Source organism: Ixodes scapularis, unplaced genomic scaffold (genome assembly GCF_016920785.2).
Source record: "Ixodes scapularis isolate PalLabHiFi unplaced genomic scaffold, ASM1692078v2 PGA_scaffold1__304_contigs__length_218370807, whole genome shotgun sequence".
NCBI classification, from domain to species: domain Eukaryota; kingdom Metazoa; phylum Arthropoda; class Arachnida; order Ixodida; family Ixodidae; genus Ixodes; species Ixodes scapularis.
Window position 1 is genome coordinate 214,076,627 of NW_024609846.1, and position 19,899 is coordinate 214,096,525.

Sequence of the window (19,899 nt, forward strand, 5' to 3'; positions counted from 1 at the left end):
TACCCTCACAAACTACAGACCGATCTCCCTTACGTCTTGCACCAGCAAGATAATGGAGCGCATGGTACTTTCAAGAATAGAATGGTTTCTCGAATCTAACAACTCTTTCCACCCGGCCCAGACGGGGTTTCGACCCGGCATCGGCACCCAGGAAAGCCTGGCTCTGGTATCGGCGGATATTATCCGCAACATCAACCCTGACCGCTCCAACATCAGAACCATTATCACAGTTGATGTCAAAAAGGCTTTCGATTCTGTTCCACACTCAACAATCATAAAAGAATCTCAGCACCTTGGCATCACTGGGAGATCCTTAAACTTCATCAAGACTTTCCTCGAAGGCAGAACCTCTTCGGTCCGCTGCGGAGCCAACTGCGGTAAACCCAAGGCCAACCTAGTAGGTGTCCCGCAAGGCTCTGTCATCTCACCGATGCTTTTCAACATCGTGATGGCGGCCCTGCCTTACGAACTCGAAAAAATTAACAAGCTAGGGTTTACGATGTACGCCGACGACGTATCGATCGGGACCAAGAGCGAAGACATCGAGAGGCAACAAGACACACTCCAAGCCGGCCTAGACATGATTGAAGCCCACCTTCACAAGGTAGGCCTCCAAGCCTCCCCAGACAAGACTAACGATGTCACCATAGCACCCAAACGACAACGAGTAATGAAGATTGGCGACCAGCTCCATCTCGTGCTCGCAGGAAAGCGAATCCAGCCCTCTACGTCTGTCAAGATCCTGGGAATTACCGTGGAGGAGACAGGCAAAGGGGACATATGGCTTCAAGACACGCTGAAGTATTGCAACTCTGCCCTCAATGCCATCAGAAGAATCTGCAGCGCCAAGGGCGGTGCAACGGACGAGATCGCCAGAAGGATGGTAAAGGCCACGGTAGTCTCCCGAGTCTGCTACGGAGCCCGACACTACTGGCTCACCAAGGCACAGTGGCGAAAACTTGAGTCCCTGAATAACCAAGCTATGAGGATCATCACGGGCCTCCCTCGGTTCACCCCGCTCGAAAAACTAAATGAGCACGCACAGATCAACTCACTTCATGACACCGTCGTCGCTCGCACGGTTGCACACGGCGAACGTCTTAAGCACTTTAAGCAAGGACGGGAAATCCTGAAACTCCTATGGCGCGCAACAGAAGGACTCCCAAACCTTCCCGAGCAACTCCCTCCTTGGGAAGATCACATGAACATTGCTGAAAACAAGCCGACTGCTCGAAAAGGCGACTCCCAACAGCAAGCACGAATCGCAAAAGCGCACTCCAGAATGGTTGAGACATGGACCAACCCCACTCACATCATGGCCGCATATACCGACACCGCCGCAGAAGACTCCCCGGTTCCGCTGAAGACCGCGGCAGTCTACTTTCCAGCTCTCGGCTCCTCGGCCGCGAACGCACTTCCAATGCGCACCTCCATCAAAGGGGGTGAACTTGCGGCGATTCACCTCGCCCTCGAACAGTCCTCAAGTCACAACACCCGCTACCTCGCGAACTTCGAGTGTTCTCGGACTCAAGAGAAGCAATTAAAGAATGCCAGAAAGCAAGAAGCCCGAGCCGCATAGTTCGGGAAATCAAGAAGCTCGCCTCCCGACTCCTGCAGGAAGGAACGACTACCAAAATCTCCTGGGTCCCTGCGCATGCAGGCATCGAGGGCAATGAAGAGGCTCATCAGCTAGCTCGCGCGTCCCTTTCCTTTCTCCGCGAAGTTGCTGACGTCCCTCCACATATACACGACCACGGCTACGCCCCCGCCTGTGATCAGGACACGGCTGGCCAAACAGATCAAGGATACGACCCGGATGAAGAACGGGCCCAGATTAAAGAGCGCTACCGGACCACACTGTGGGAGAAACTTCCTCCGAACGCAGATCCCCTTCCCCAGGGTTTCGGCAGCGTTCTCCTCACGAAAATACGCACGGACACCACCTGCACGCCCGCCCGCATCGCATCATGAAGCAAAGAAACCAGGTCTGGAACCTGTTCAAGGTGCACCATGGGCAAGAAAGCCGACACTCACCACATCCTATGGGAGTGCCCCAGATCAAAGGAAGCCAGGACAAAGCACCGACCACCAGACATTAGCTCCCTGGAGGGATGGACCCACCCGCCTGGATCCCAGGACAACCAAAGGAGAATCCTGAACGGCCTCCTAGATTTTATCTATGACGCCAAGTTGGACATCTTCATCTAATCCCTTCTCTTTTAATTCGTGCCAGCGTCCAGACCGCGTAGTTACCGACGCCCTCCCTCTCCTTTCCCCCTAGATTATGGCCAATAAACGCATTATGAACTGAACTGGTACTAACAACTGATTTTCTTCTTCCCCCCCTTCTACTACGAGCCCAACATGAGGGAAATATTCTCTTTTCTTCTTTTTTGCTTCCTACTTCACCGAAAGCTTAACCCCCGAAAGAACATTTTGTTCTTTCTTGTGCAGCACGAGAGAAGTTGCACTAACGCAGTCAAACATAGTCAAAAAGTAAAATTTGTCGTTAGTTATATATGCAGCAGGAGGTTAGTCTGCCTGAACATGGAGACATTGTTACCCACTGTAGATAAGCAATTTAGTCAGTGCAGTACGACTGCTAGCCCGGGGTCTTTAACGTGCATCACGCAGTACACGACCGCACGCAGGTACGATGCTCATCCAGCAGATCGAAACAGGCAGGAGCGGGGATTAAACCCACGATCCCTGGGTTCTGCAGCGCGAGCTTTCGCTCCACGTGCTCCGAGCTGGTATGCGCTAGCCTACTCGGCGATTCTCCGAAATTCCCTGTAGGGAAAAAAAGAACGATGTAGTTTCAACTCAATCGGCACTGTTCGGCGACGTCACCGGACACGTCACGGTGCAGTTCTCTTCCGATGTAGTTTCTTGGTGATGGAGATTTGGCTCCTCCTACCGGCGACGTCACGATGCAGTTTCTCCACCGCTTTTTCCAGCATAGACAGACAGAACGGCGGTTCGTACGACTTTCCCGTAGGAGATGAGGAATGCACCGACAGTTTGGACAAAAGTCTAGGCGGCAGTACGCGAAGTAACATATTGTTGCAGGACCTGCATCAGGCGCTGCAAGGGTACCTCAGGCTTATGCGACCAGGTCAGGACGAATTGTGCACCAGCCTGTCAGGCTGGGTTTTGAAGACTGATGTGGGATTTAAACTCCAACAGAGGTTTTGTCAAATACTTTGTACCATATACGTTTGTTGTCCGAGTTGTTGTTCGACAGATAATGTGCCATTTAAACTTCACCAGGTTCTTTGTACATATTGTAAATTACTCTGTGATGCGTTTATACTTGGCCAGATGTTTTGTATAAATTTTAGCTGTTTTGTATATGATGTAAATTACCCTGCTTTCGCAAAAAGGGAGATGTTGTGATTGTTGAGTGACCCATGTGCGACGTGGCTGGCACGAGACACGTGCGGACGGCTCAAAAGGAACGCACGAGATAGACTTTCTTTTTCTGCCTGGGCGCCTGGACTGAATGGTGGGCACCCCAACCTAGGAAACTCGACAAGCGGAATGTAATTTTGGGCGAAGTCATCACAAATAGAGCACCCCCTTTTGACTTTTTATCCTTAAATTTTCAGCTCATAACCTACTTGCCGAGTGTCTTCGCACGTAATTAAATTACGTTTTCAACGTATTTGTACTTTACTCAAGATAGATCGTAGTAAAAGTAACTTAAATACTGATCTTAATACATTTTCAAACGGGTATTTAGTATATTATAGTAAATACTTTCTTCAGTATTTTTCACAACACTGGTTTAGCGTCCTACGCTGCCCATGCATCAAAGATGGTCCCAAAGCAGCAACAAATGACGTCACAGAAACCAGAGTGTGATGCTGTTGCATGTCGCGATTCTGGCGGCTGGTCGTAGAAATGCTGGTGAAAAGCACAAGCGAACGCGAGTGTTGCTGTCGTCGCGGCGTCCCAACTTCTGGCTGCCGAAGCTTCCGTGGACTGCCGCACTGGAAGCGACCTGCAGCAGAACGGGCGTCTGCCACATCCACCACCGCTGCTGCGACACCGCCAGGTTTGCGATTGGCGACAGCATGACACTTCTATGACGTCATTAGGCGGAAATCAAAAAAACACTTTTTAGAGCGCAGCTCTTAGGCACCCGTTTACGGCTTGAGCGGCGTCGCCGTCGCCGTTGCCGTCGGCGGAACCAAGGTCACGTGACCCCCCAAGGTCACGTTACCCCTCCCAAGGTCACCTCAAGGTCACTTGACCCCCAGGTCATCCCAAGGTCACGTTACCCCCAAGGTCACGTGACCCCCAGGTCACGTGACGTCTCCCAAGGTCACGTGACCACCCCAGGTCACGTGACCCCCAAGGTTACATGAGCCCCGAGGTCATGTGACTCCCAGGTCACGTGACCCCTCCCAAGGTCACGTGACTCCCAAGGTCACAGACCCCTCCCAAGGTCACCTGGCCCCCCGAGATCAGGTGGCCCCCTCCCCGAAGTCATGTGACCCCCCCCTCCCCCCCCCCGAAGTCATGCGACACCCCCCCCCCCCCCCCCGAATTCACGTGACCCCCCTCCCCCCGAGATCAGGTGAGCCCCCGGAGCATATTAAAAAATTAGGGGAGGAGGAGGAGAAGGGAGGAGGAGAGGTCCACCCTCCCCTCAGTGCCCTTCCCTCCTCCTCCTCAAGAGCTGCGCTCCAATTCGGCGTCACAGGGAGTTGTAAACGGCTTTCACTTTTTTGGACGCGGTAAACCCACAAGTCTGCGATGCGTTTCAGGTACCATAATTTCGCTGCGTGTGCTCGCGCGCACCTGCAGCTGCAAACCGGCAGTCCGGACGGTTTGCAGTTTTACCTATGGTAGCATTTAAGAAGAAAAAATAGAAACGGATATGGAATTCTTGTGTTCTAAATGGGGAGGGAACGTTGGAAAGTCGAGGTGAAATATTTGTGCAGTCCTGAATGAGGACGAATTCAAGAATGGAGCAAAATGGTATCACGGTCGCTTATAATTCAACATTAACTATCCAGTTTTTTCTAAAACACCATAAGCCTAAAATGCCCCTTCGTGCGGTCATCAATGAGATTGGGACATGTGAAAAAGTGGTCTCAACGTTTCTACAACGAGGATTGAGTTGTGCGTGTTTAGAAAAGTCACTATTCCTTAGAAATTCAAATGAATTTATTGACAGTTCGGAAACTCAATAGGGGAGGCATTGGTCAGTGTTATCGATGGACATTGAGGACCTGTACTAGTTCCTAAGAAACACTCGGTTAATGCAGAGAGTGAGAGAGGCATTGAAACTGAATATTGTTAGGTTTCAGTAAGGCTCAGATATATCGGTAGAAAGTTTTTTTTTTTTAAATTTTGGAGTTTAATATGAAGTCAACGGTACTGGAGTAAGAAAGGAAGGAAGTATATGCAAAAAGGTGCCTTTGACTCTATGAGGTCATCAGTCTCACCAATTTTGGCAGAAGTTTAACTAAACTCTTTGGATCGTGTAGTGAACGATAATCTACAGGAAGTGTATACGGGTATCGCAATATCAAGAAGATATGTAGATGGCATCCTGGTATGCATATTTATGGAAGGTTTATCAAAAAGCAAGAAATGTTTGATAAGATCACCGGCTTCAGAATTTAAGTATACAGAGGAATATGAACCTGGATTTACGTATTAACGTGAATCAAGGGGTTTGTTGGGAATACGGAAAAGGAAATTTGAAACCGATTTAGCAAGAATGAGTTGTCCTTCAAAGACCGCAAATGCTGGCATAGTAAAGTCATTGGTCAGAAACCTGTTAAAAAAATTGCGTGTTCATTAAATCAATGAACCGGTAGAAAGGCAGTGGAAATAAATGATTTGTGTAGGATATGATGAAAGCTTTATAAAACGGCTATTAGAATTGTTTATCAAAGGCAAGACAGAGGTAGAACAGAAATCAAGGAACCGCATTGCTCTAATCCTATATTTTTCTAAGATTTCTCACAACCTAAAGACATACGCGAAGCAGTTTGGAGTAGACGTGGTTGTTAGTTCAGATTTCAGGTTACTAAGTAAGTTCACGCCATTTCAAACACATGTGATTGAGTGCAAAAAGGCTCATCGGGAAAATCGGTATGCTGCGAGAATGGTGTTGTGTATGATATACCGATGAACGTGTGGGTTTAAGAACGCAGGAGGGACGTCACACTGCAACAGTGACATATTAAACGAGCATAAAATAAACGTGAAGAAGAATGCACAAAACTCAGAAATCGCGAAACAACTCCATGAATGTAAAAACTGCACAGTGCTCTGGTCGGAGACGAAAGTCACACCCAAGGAGAGGAACGATGTAAAAAGAGTAGTAAGGCTTTGCGGATAGAATCTCTAGGAAATTGTACAAGTCAGGCTTCGCTACAGTTCGAGAGAAATTCAAATAACGTTTCAAAACATTATGACATTTTTTTCCTCGTGTTTCGATGTGTAAACAGGGGACTCATGTCCTGATTATGATTGTCCGGAATGATTGTAAGGCCCTCCTTTTATTTAATTATTTACTTTTCGGTCTGTTTTTCAGTTATTTTCTTTACCGACATTGTGTTGGCCCAAAAGCCGCTTCGGTTTTTTTTTGTTTTGTTTTTTTTTTGGGGGGGGAGGGGGAGGGGGCCCGGCATTAGTCAGACGTGTACGTAACGCGTAACTAGTAACGAGTTACTTCTACCTAGTTACTTCTTGGTTAACGTGACACGTATTCAGTTACTATTTAGAAAAGGAACGAATAGCATACTTAGTCACTGTTAAGGATAAGTAATGAGAAACGATATTTCGTTACTTTTGAGGAGTAACGTGTACAGCAACGTTTAAACAACCTCGTTTTAATTCAAGCCTGAGTATGCGTTTATTGCGACAAAGGCAGATGGGCAACCCGAACAAACAACTAGACAGTATGAAAGTTGCAACTGCCTAGATCTGAGCAGGTTGGTTTGACATGCTTGTGAAAGTTTCCAGCTGAACTTAGAAGGAAAAACGAATGAGGGCAGAGAAAGAGACGCATGTTTCTTTTTTTTTCCTTGCTTTGTTTTTCCTTCTACGTTCAGTTAGAAACCTTCAGAAGTATGAAAGTATACCAATGTTTATAGCTATACACGTCAGTCGAACTCTACAGCTGAGAATGTTCGTCACCCAGCGAACACAAGAAGGTGAGTTGGTTGAACCTTTCTAAAATCGTGTACAGACCGAATGTAAACCCGGGGGTTGCCAACACGGGAAGGTACATATCCCATTGTCAACTTCAAGCTTTAGAAGCATAGATAACAAAAGAGAGAGGAGAATCCCAGATTCCCCAGCTCTTCCTGAAGCAGAACACTCCTCCGAGCGCGTCAGTAGAACGACTCTTGAGCGTCGCCGGAGATGTGTTTAAAGGAAGCGGAGAATCATAACCAATGAAAACTTTGAGAGCAAGCTACTGATTAAGTGCAACGACAACCGAAAATGAAACAAAGAACCATGAAGCAAAAACAGCTGTGTATTTGGCCGTCAAAATAACGAGAATTGTAACTCTTTACTTTTGAGGTAACGCGTTCCTTTTGAGAATCGGTACCAAGTAACATGTTCGGTTACTTTTTGGAGAACTCGTAACAGTTTTTAGTTCTTTTTGGGGAGTAACATGCATATGTGTGGTACTCAGTGGAGAGGGTGTCTTTTCTCTCAGAAGTGAGAACTGTGTTTAGAATTGAACGGGAGAGTGATCCTTTTGTTCAAGTTTAAAGGCGGACGGGCGCTGCGCGTCGACCTGTGAGGTTGCCCACATGTTTACATTGTGTGATGCAGACTGTGGCACTTGTATATTCTTCGTCCTTCCGTGTTGGTTGTGATGACCTTGAGTTCGAGACTCTATAAAGAAGTGGACTGAATAAACGAGTTAATGAAGTTTGAGATGTCGTTCTGTCTATATTCTGTCCCTTCTATGCTTTGATGTTTCTTTCCTAAACAGACTCAAGTTAATTCAACCTGGTTAATATTCACCAGCTCGCCTGCAACGTTACTTTATTTTCAATGTTCATATATGATAATGCTCATGGCGACAATGTTTCCATGTCTTTATATCAAATATGACTTCAACATCACCATTCAAAATAGCATTCAGCGCCTAAACGTAATAGGCATGTTAGTGTAGTAATTAAAAGCAACAAAAAGCATCAATCGACCATTGATGTTTTTTTTTATTGTAATTACTGTTGACATGTTCAAAGGAGTTTTTTTTCTTTTTCTTTTTTTCAGTGTCCGGCGCAAAAGCAATCTGCGTGATGGGTGTACGATGGCGATGCGACGAAGTTAAAATGGAATACAAATAATAAAAAAGCGATAAGAGAGCGAGCGGAATGCTCGGCGTTCCCCTGGCCTTCGTACTGTAGCCATTTTTTTTTTGTTTGTTTGCGGGTGGTTATAATTATTTATGAATAATCCTTTACGCCCTAATCAATTTTAAAGAAAATTACTCTTTTTCTTAGACATGGCATGCGAACAATTTTATCAATTGAAGGCGTTGTTTTTCAAATGATGTGTTAGGAAACGTATCCTATTTTTACGTTAAGTGAAACGTTTTTAGAGTGTAGGTGTGAGCGGACCTTTAACGGTTTCGTTAGCAGCGAATACGTCTACGCTGAACATTCAACACGCCCTTTAACATCACACGGATAGGTTGAGATAGATACACGACTTCACGCGGAGCATAGTATACGAACTGGCCTAGAATTTCGGCAGTTGGGCTTTAGTCTCGACCAGGAACCAGAAGTAGGGAAAAACGAAGTCTTTCGCAGACCCCCACTTCACTCAAATCATGGGGTCAAGAGCCTCTCTACCGGAAGAAATGGCATTAGGCTTCGTCCTTTTTCCGAAAACTAACCGCTTCCTGTCATTTCCCGGTCATAAAAAAAAGTGTACTGCCGACGTTGATATGAATATATATTATTTTGTTCTGGCGTTGCACTTAGCGAAAATGTTCCAACCATTTACCCAGCTGCGTAGTCATGTAAGGTGACAAAATAAGTATACTAATACCTAAAGTCCTCGAGATAAAAGCGCCTGTAGCAAACATGGTTTTGTGTCTTTAGGTTGTGTTCCAAAACTAACTCGGGTGAGCATCCGCTTATGTTGGTAGGTAATGGTCAGAATTTAAATTAACGATCTAAACTTCATTTTGTCTTATCCGATGCTACCCACCATCAGAGGAGTTTAGCGTTAGGAATGACTCCGGCATAAACAGCCCGCTTCTGGGATGCGAGTTTCGTCGTTATCGAATAAGCTCGTGGACGTGTGTAAATGACAGTGCAAAATAATCACACTGGAGTCAGATCGAGTAAATTTTAGGACATAGCCACATTCGATTCACGCTGACTTTAAGGGTTGGAGTGCATATTTAAGAAAATCTTGGCCAAAGCTCACCGGACAAAAGCTCACCGGGCAGAAGCTCACCAGACAATAGCTCACCCATATTTTCACACACTCGAACAGACGCTCACCAGGAAAAAATTTCATGTTGGTCTTAAGACGAGTGCGGACAACTTAGGTGCATGCGTGTGACACTAAGGTGCAAAGATAAGTTAGATTTGACCCGCACCTGGTTGGTTGATGAGAGCGGAAACAAGCATTTATATCGATTGGTGAAAAACGAATGCAGTCCCGTACTGCCTCCAGTAAACTTGGTAGATATTGGTGCACCTGGATTCCCTCGCAAATATTTTTCAGACGGTTCTGCAGGCGCGGAGTAGTTTTTCGTACTCGCGTCTCTGTGGGCTTACCTCTGGGGCTGACCTCTACGGGCTTGTTTCCATGCGATTGCAACGAGCGCCTTATCTTCCTGTAAGCGTTCAGTCTGCCTCTAAACGTTTGGATGAGCATGGCCGACGAGCTTTCGGGACCCGTTATTTCATCCTTCGCAGGCATCGTTCGTTCGGTCTTCATCTTGAAGAATGGCGTCGTACATATTCCATCGTTCCGGGGGAAACTCCGGTCGTCGTCGGCGCACAGTCAGCCAGAGCGAAGAATCCGGTCTGGTTGCCGCAGCAGAAGGAACATAAGTACCCCGGAAGGGGCTGTTGACATACGTGCAATCAAAGTAGTCCAACAGGCCGCCGATGTCACCGGTAAATTTTTTTCTCATGAAGGTTGATGATGATGATAGGGTGTTTTTTTTTTTTGCGCAAGAGCAACTTAGGCTATATTTCGCAAAAAAAAAAGGTTTTTCCAAGGAGCTTAGGCGTATAATCTATAAGAACTGCAAGCTACAGCTGGTGTAAAAGGCCAGTTTTATGGAGAAAATTTAAAACTCGATTGAATGGTACCAATGGTTGATTGCCAATCAGAAATTATGGATGACAGGGAATGTGATCTCAAAAAAGTACTAGAAAGCATGATCTCCGCTCTTGGTTTAAAGATTTGCAATGCCACAGGATTCGCCAAACAGTCATTACTTTCCCACAGTTGTCGCAGCGTTTAACATCCTCGCCACAAAGCAGGTGCAAATGAGTCAAACGGGTATGTCCGATTCTTAAGCGGCAAAGGAGAACTTCAGCCTGACGGACTTAATGAAAGAAACTCTCACACCCCCAGTTGGGGCTTGATTACATGAAGCTTGTTCTCTTTTTCCATATCCCAATCACACTGCCATGACTTCAAATTTATTTCTGGGTAAACGGTTTCAGGTCTTGGCGTGGCAAGCCAAGAGGCAGTTTTGGGCACTCCTTTGCAGAGGCAGCAAACAAGTCTGCTTTCTCAATGCCGGAAATACCCACGTGAATTCGATCAGGTGTCCTTGTTGAAATGCTCGGTTTAACCGTACCCCAAGATATTGCACGAGAAGGTTCTTGCTGTCTGCTAAGGACGAAATGGATAGAAGAACACTCTGGGAGTCGACAAACATTATTTCTTTACTTAGTAGAAGAGCGTGTTGGTTGAAGTCATGGATGAAGAAAGAATAAACAATTAAAACAGGGACAACACAACTACATCTTTCATGAAAGATGTAGTTGTGTTGTCCCTGTTTTAATTGTTTATTCTTTCTTCATCCATGATTATTTCTTTCATGATATGTTTCTCCATTAAGTACTCGACAGCCATTAAAATGCCGTACAGTTCAGCAGTAAAAATATTTGAAAAAGTGTGGAGTTGTCGCACTTTCCTAAAGGCAGTGGAATAAACCGCACATCCCACAAAAGGTGATGTTTTCGATCCATCAGTGGAAAAATGCGAGTAGTCCTTGTATCTCGGTTCCAAATCGGCGAACTCCTGCTGAAGGATAAGTGGAGAAATGGCTTTCTTTGAGTACTTGGACAGTGCCCAGTCACAAGAAATTGGCACAATGTCCCAAAGCGCAACTCTCTCATTGCTCCTCAGCAAAGCAGCCTCACTAAAGGGAAGGTGGAGCGATGTTGCCATGCTTTGAACTCTGAAACTCAGGGGCCGAACAATAATCGGCTTGTTTTCAAAGAGTCGGAAGGATGTAGGGGGTTGAAGGGCATCAGAAGAGGAATGCTGAGGATAGGATCTTGTAAGCATAACAAAGACTCAAATATTGCCTTCGTCTTTCAAGGGACATTTAATGTGTATCAGCTTACAGGCTAAGCACAGGCGATTTTCGAAACGACCCCGTGGCGAGTCGGAGCCCGAGATGATGGACGGGGTCCAGCATCTTTATGGCAGACGGACGCGCTGACCCATGAACAATCGTGCCATAGTCCCAGCGCTACCGCACCAAGGAGTTATAGAGTCGCAAGAGACACCGTCTGTCAGACCCCCAGGTCGTATGCGACGACACTTTGAGAATGTTTGATGAACGTAGGCATTTATGTTTCAACTCTTTCAATTGGAGTATAAAAGTGAGCTTCTCATCAAATATTATTCCAGAAACTTGTGGGCCCCCTTTACATATATAGCAACGCAATTCAAGTGCAACACTGGATTTTGAGACAGGCCACGGCGGAGTGAAAAGGGAACACAGGTTGCCTTTTCGGGGGAGAACCTAAAGTCATTTTGATCGGCCCTCTTGCTCACCTTATTGGTTGTGAGCTGCAGTTGCCGTTCACAGCTGCACAAGTTACAAGAGGAAAGTAATATCTGCACACCGTCCACACATATCGAATAGGATACAGACGGTAGTATAACCTTAGCCGGACTATTAATCTTCTCGGCAAAGAGTGTAACGCTCAATACTCCACCCTGAGGGACGCCATTCTCCTGGAGAAAAGCATCCGACGGGATGGAGCCCCAACACACTTGGAAGGTCCAACCCGTCAAGAAACTTGTAATGCAGCGAAGCATGCGACCTCGGACACCATATGAGTAGAAGTCTTGAAGGATTCTATATCTCCAAGTCGTGTCGTAAGCCTTTTGTAGGTCAAAGGAAACAGAAGCACAGTGCTGTCGATGAACAAATGCTTCCCGAATAGATGTTTTCAGACGGACAAGGTGGTCTATCGTGGAACAGCCCGTTCGGAAGCCACACTGATTTCTATCAAACACATCCTCTGCCTCTGAAAAATCTACAAGAAGGCGATTAAGGAGTCTCTCATAGGTTTTGCCCAAGCAGCTTGTCAATGCGATTGGGTGGTAGCTCGTCGTAAAGAGAGGCCTTTGCTAGGTTTCAGTAGAGGGATTGTATGTGCCTTTTTCCAACAGCCAGGAAAAGACGCGCGATCCCACAGTAAACTAAAAAAGGTGAGTAAATTGATTAAAAATTCACGCGACAGTCCCCTTCCGGCCCAGCCGCAGATTCTTTTTTGACGCCACCAGCCAACTCAAGCTCACACCGTGTAAATGCCTTGTTATAAGGAACACCCTGAGCACCAGAAAAAGAAATAGCTTGTTTTTCTGCAATTGCTCTAAACCTTTTAAACGATTCACTGCAGTTGACTGAGTTAGAGACTTCCTGAAAGTGTTCACCAAGAACATTTGCTTCCTCCTTAAGGGATGTTGCTGATGGACAAATGCGTATCCTGAAATACCGATAGTCTCCCCTGATATTCCTAAGACCACCCCACACTTCCTTTGATGAAACAAAACTACGCAAAGATGTGACATATCTTTTTCCAAGAACTGCCTTTAGCTTGACTTCGCGTCCAGCAAGCTTTGGCTCTCCTTTTCTTGAATTCAAGCAGATTTCGTAGAGTGGGATATCGTCTAAAGATGCACCACGCCTTGTTTTGTGACTTTCGTGTTGTGGTGCAGTCATTGTTCCACCACGGCTTGTACTTCTCGGGGAGCCGTCCAGAAGTCTGGAAAATACTGCGTGATGCGGCATCTATAATCGCTTCAGTAAAATATAACGTGGCATCTTCAGGGCTCATGTTTACGAGAACAGACGAATTAATAAAGGCCTCTAGACAAAAAAAGGACCAATCAGCCTTTTCCAATTTCCACTTTGGAAGTCGTGTCGGAATAGAAGGAATTGGCATCGTTCTTTTTAGAACAATATGGAAATGATCACTTCTAAAGGAGTTATTTAAAAAACCCCACGAAAAGCATAGAAGTAAAACTGGTGATCGATAGATGTAAATGATTGATGTGCTACACTAAAAAGTGTGGGTTCCCTCCTATTAAAAGGCACAAAGCCGATGATCACAGAAAAACGCTGTATGACGCCTCCACGTGAATCCTAGCTAGCACTACCCCACAAAAGGTAGTGGGCATTAACATCGCCTAAAATTAAAAAAAAAAGTTGAGGTAATTGTTTTACAAGTGACTCGAGTACACTGATATGCAGTGGAGAGTTAGGTGCCAGATAAAAAGAAACTACCGTAATTAAACGGTCAATAAGAAGGCGTACAGCTACAGCCTTTAAGGGCGTAGAAAGGGGGACCTCCGAGCAAGCAACCCAACATCTGCGCCATTAGTGCCACTCCTCCCGAGATATTAGGGGAGAGTCTATCTTTTCTAAAAACTTGGTGCTGACGTAAAATCTGTGTATAAGTGTTATTTAAATGTGTTTTTTTGCAGGCGGAGTGCAATGGGTCTCAGCTCGTTCATTAAAATATTTTACATCATAAATATTTATCATTAGGCCACGGCAGTTCCACTGCATAAAATGGAAATTGGTCATTGTTTTAAAAATGACTTGAAATGTGAATAAAGGAAAAACACTGAGAGAATAAATAAAAGCTGTGAAGCTGCCGCACGTTGCAAAAATTAATTCGCAATTTTACGTTGATAGAATCACCGGATTTTTTGTTTTGTGCTTACTCTTAGAAGTCGGCCACTCCATGCTTCTTGGTCAGACGTATGAGTGGAGACTTCTCTACACTCTTCCATGCCTCAGTTTCCTGAGGCGAGGCTTTTCCTGCAGGTTTGTTCAGGTTCTGGGAGCGGGGTGGCATGCCCCGCCTGCGACCAGCCCCAGCCAAAGGGGCAGAGGAGGTGCTGGGCGAAGCGTCACTCAAGTCCACCCGTTCCTGTCCCTTAGGCGCTGCAGGTGCGGCGCGAGAGCCATACCGCTCCTTCGATGATGCTCTCTCCAGGGAGTGTGGGTGAGAGTGTCCACCCCTCCCTGGAATGATACTGCGGAGGAGGGACGGTTGTAGTAGCTCCCGCCTGAGCCTGAGAGGACAAAGGCTGTTGTCCCTTTAAACAGCGATGTTCGCACTCTGGATGGGAGAGTCAGTAGATCGCCCAGCCGAGATCGCATGCCCAGAAAGTTGAATCTTCAGCTGGGGCGTGGGGACTGCAGGGGCCTCCCATAATCCAGAAAGGAAGTCTGGGTGGCCACTGCTACCATTACTGGTGTAGGTCCCCGTGGCACCACTTGGGCGCAGCCGCCTCTCTGCACGAATGCAAAGCGACAGCGTGCTTCAGGGTAATAAAGGTTTTCCTTAACTTGCAAGGTGAGTGCCTGTTTCTCGTCTTTCCATGTCTTGCATGATCTGAAATATGCAGGGTGAAGTTCTGAGCAGTATACACAGTGTGGTTTGTTGGTACATGCATCAGCTTAGTAGTCGGTCTTGCTACACTTCGCACAAGTAGCCTTTCCACGGCAGCTCTGAGAGCTATGGCCAAACCTCTGTCACTTGAAGCACCTCTTCGGCACATAATGCCGAAAACTGTAGCGTAGGTACCCAGCCTTCACAGCTTCAGGAAGGACGGTCGATAGGAAGGTTAGTACTAAAGAATTCTGGAAACTGGCAAAACGCAACAAGAAGGACCAGGTTGGCATACCATCAATTGAGGAACATGAACAGACCATACACGATGACCAAGCAAAAGCTACGTGCTTTAGTAAATACTTCCAATCAGTTTTTTCTCCCTCGATAACTGTGGTGCACTTGGGTCTGCCTAACGCAGTAAATCAGTTGCGTGACATGCGAGAAACTGAATTCCACTCTGACGGACTGGCTAAACTTCTGGGGTCACTTAAACCTGATAAGTCTCCGGGTCCTGATGGCATTCCTAACAAGATTTTTAAGGAATGTGCAGGTATACTCGCTATTTTCTTGCACGTCCCGTTTACCAGAACTCTATCAGATAGTATTTTGCCTTCTGACTGGGAGAAAGCTCATGTTGTGTCTGTGCATAAAAGCGGCCCCAAAAACAAAGTTGAAAATTACAGGCCCACATCGTTGCTAAGCACGTCTTCTAAACTTATGGAACATGTGATCTACACAAGTATTGCTCAACATTTACAGTCAAATAAGTTTTTCACTCCATCCCAGCATGGGTTCCGCCCAGGCTTGTCATGCACAACTCAGCTAGTGAAATGTTATCATGACTTAACATGCGCATACGATAAAGGCCTTCAAACAGACTGTATTTTTCTTGATTTCCGGAAAGCTTTTGATCTCGTGCTACATAAATTTATTCTGCATAAAATGAAGTCATTAAAAATAGATGCTAAAGTTCTTGAATGGTTAGCAGATTACCTAAGTGGCAGGACTCAAATTAATGATTTTATTTCCGTCACTTCTGGTGTACCCCGCGGCTCGGTGTTGGGGCCGCTTTTATATTTAATATTTATCAATGATATTGTTGTAGACGCTTTTTCTAGTATACGCCTGTATTCTGACGATTGTATAATTTATCGAGCAGTAAATTTTTTAAACGATTGTATCACTCTGCCGGCCGATTTCGACCGCAAAGCAAATTGGTGTAGCACTTGGGGAATGGATTTGAACGTCAACAAATGTCACTCTGTCCGTGTAACTAAAAAGCGTAACCCTATCACACACATGTACCAGATTAACGACATTCCCATCAACAGGCCACTACAAGTAAAATATTTAGGAGTTTACTTTTCCCATGATTTGTCATGGCGCTTTCACATTGAGTGTATGACTGCTAAAGCTAATCGGATGCTAGGCTTCATCAAACGTAATTTCAAAAATTCTCCTCAAGAGGTCAAAAACACACTGTATCTCACAAATATTCGGCCCATTCTAGAGTACGCTTCAGAAGTTTGGGATCCCCGCCAGCAGTACCTGATAAATAATATAGAACTCATACAAAACAGAGCCGCCAGATTTGTCCCGAATGCATACTCGCGTGGTCAAAGTGTAACTGCCATGAGACGTGAACTTAACTGGCAGCCTCTACTAAATCGTCGTAAATGCTTCCGCCTGAAACTCCTTCTCAGCATATATTACGATCAGTGTGGAATTAAAAAAAAACGCAATATTTACTTCCACCTCACTTCATCTCTCGGCGCCTGGATCATAGGAGAAAAATTAGGCACTTTACCAGCAAAACAGACATTTACAAATGCTCATTTTTTTTCTTGCACAATACTCAACTGGAACCAGTTACCTGAAGAAACTGTCTCAACAAACGTAAGCTCTCAATTTTATCACGCATTGTAAGAATCTTAAAACTTGTTATTTCTACAAACTTCAGCTTTGTCTGTATATATTCACGAGTGCAGTGTATAGCTTTATGCTGGTTTGGGTTTTCGTTTGTTTTTATTTTCATGTTAATCACTCCGGGTTAGTCACCTTTTGAGTTTTGACTGTTTAAGCAATTAAGAGTTCTTTGGCGTCATGTTTATTTTGTATTTGCCCCTCCCCCACTAGAATGCCCTCACGGGCCCTGTGGGGCTATTTCAATAGATAAAAAAAAAATGTTTTGTCTTCAGTTCGTTCCCGTCACAACGGATGGTGATCCGCCTTGCAGCTGCGACATCTTGGTCGGAGAGGCCTTCAACAATTTAACTTTCAGAGCTGTCAAGAAGGTCATCCTCGGAGATAACTCCTTGAATGCTGTTTAGTGTTCGTTGGGGAGAGACAGAAATGTCATACCCTGAAACAGATATTAAACCTAGTAGTGCAGTACTCTGCTCGTTTGATTCGATCTCGACAAGTAGGTCACCGGATGGCATTTTCTTTGTTTTAGATTCCTTGCCGACAACACCCTGGAGTGTCTTTGCGACAACGAAAGGAGATAATTTCGAGAGCTGTTTGTCACTTTCGGAGTGAAGAGCCAAAAACTTGTGGAATCTGGCAAAAGTAGAAGGTGTCTTCTTTGTAGCTTGGACTTCCGTGCGGACCCTCTTCAGGGGCCGATCGTGGAAGGTTTTTGCACGAGAGCCTATAACATGGGAAAGAAGGTTCAGTCCTCGGGTGCACCGCCCACCACGGAGCCCAACAAGGGCCGGGTAATGTGCAAGAGCAAAAAAGGTTTGGCTGACACAATTACTCTACCAGTGCTGCCCGGTCACTATACCCTAGTGTGGTTGCAGGGACAGGACCTGTTTCCACTAAAGGTGGGCCCTTGCCGCCGAAGGTGAAAAAGGAAGGATGAGAGTGTAGAAGAAAGGAGAAAGAGGTGGGAGGAAAAGCGAAAGAAGGAAGATGAGGGTAGAAGAGTCGACTGACTGAATCATCCTGGTCGGGCCAAGCCAGGACACCCGTCTACGAGAACCACGGGCCGAAGCGGTGTATTGCCTCTCCCGGGCGGCTTCGAAGGGTCCAAACATACCCCGGGCTCAGATTAGACCCTTTCCTCGGACACCGGTTAAGCCACGTACAGCCGCCAGACGTGGGTGGGCGAACTCATATGGCTCGAGGTTCGTAGTGACGTCACTCACCAAGCACTTACTAAAGTAGATGCCCCCTGCGTGCGGGTATGGTGGCCCACGCGGCTGAAATCCGCGCTGACGCTACTCATCAAGCATCTAGCACCTAAGGTGCAGGCGCCCCCCACGGGGCTCGGGGTCCGTGGAGACGCCACTCTCCGAACACCTCCTTTCACGGGTGCTTCTGCGGGGCCTCATGAAAGGTTGATCCTTTTTGCACAAACTGTGGTGGAAGGATCGCCAGCCCATCCAACATCCTGCACAGCTTTTTAAATTGACCGTTGGTCTTGTACTCGTCCAAAAGGCTTAACTCCCGTACATGCAAAGTATTTTAAAGAAATGCAACTTAATGTTTTGTATAATACAGTTTCGCTTCAGTTTCTCTTTCACATCCCACTGAAATAATCCTTCATTTCGAATACATTTACAGCGCGCAGTGACGGAAACAATTTAATTATCTGAGCTATTCAGTTCAAATATTAGTTTGAACCCCAAGGAAACCATGTGTTGGTTTCCTTGGAACCCAAGGAAACACCATGCATTAGTGACGAGACATTGTGCCTAACATTTATGTGCTCGTTTAGCGTGACATAAGTACATTGAACAAGTGAGGTCAAGCTTCAGGTTCAAGAACTTTGATTTACGAAGTTTCTTCGGTGTGGCACTAGGGTGTTCTTTAATACCTTTAGTCAACCAAACTTGATCCTATCAGCTACACTCAGCTGCGGTGACCTAAATTTTGCTTCCCGATTGTTGCTTCCGCGCCTGTTATGGCTTATCTCTCGATACCGTTGCATGGGATAAGGTACCAGTTCTTCTAAAAAAGGTGCAATGTCCATCGCGTCTTCACTCTATCCCAGCCCGTGTTTCACTCGTGTAGCTGAAAAATTCTAGAGCCCATCCACTTCACGTGAAGATGGAGTACCAGCGAAACCGTTGTCTTTACGACAAAAGCTACCAGTTTCCACTTGGCATCGGTGGCCCGATCTTCGTCGGTCATTTTCGCCCGGCGTCGACGTTCACACTCTCACTTCTGTTGCCGCTGACGCTTTACACTTTGTTTCACGTTAGATCCGAGCGTGGCCGATGTTATGAGCCGAAGGGCCAATATAACGGCGAAAAAGGCGCACTCTCATGGTGTGCTCTCCGCAGTTGATAGGACCAGCGATGTTCGCCGTCTTTCAGTCGATGCTCCTCCGCCGGCTCGTCCTATCAAGAGCAGAGAACGCCATGACATTGCGCTTTTTGCGCTCTCTGACTGGACCTTCGGATGCACAACAACGGCCACGCTCGGACCTAAGCTGAAACCAAGTATGGACGGGCACGTTCTTCGTCGGTGAGTGGAAAATCAATCGAAGCCGGTGGACACACACCTTGGGCCGCTGCGCGTTCGGCTTCTCGACGCTTGCGCACAGATTCGCGCTGTCGAGTGCGCCGACGATCCTTGTAGGCGCGCTCTTCCTCTTCAGAGCGAACCACACGCGGCCTACCCATGGCGAGTCCAAAGGGCAATTGATAACGTCGCTAGGAAATGGCTACGTCAAGAGACAAAAAAACGCAGCCATTGGTTGGTACCTATTTTAGGTTTTACAGCGACGTTACAGCCGAACTTCTACATTGACACACATAAAGGTGATGAGCTCTTTCGATACACGATGTTGTAAGTTCTAAACTAAATTTTTTTAAGGCAGTTTTTTTTTTTTTTTTTTTTTTTTTTTATTGAGCCCAAGTCTCTATTAGCATCGCGGAATCGAAAGAGAAGAAGGTTAGATTAGCGCGTTCATGCCCTCAACCTCGTCACAGCGCACTCTTAGCTAAGTCAGTCGGTGACCGTAGATGATAACAAGGGATCGGAACCTCACTATCTAATA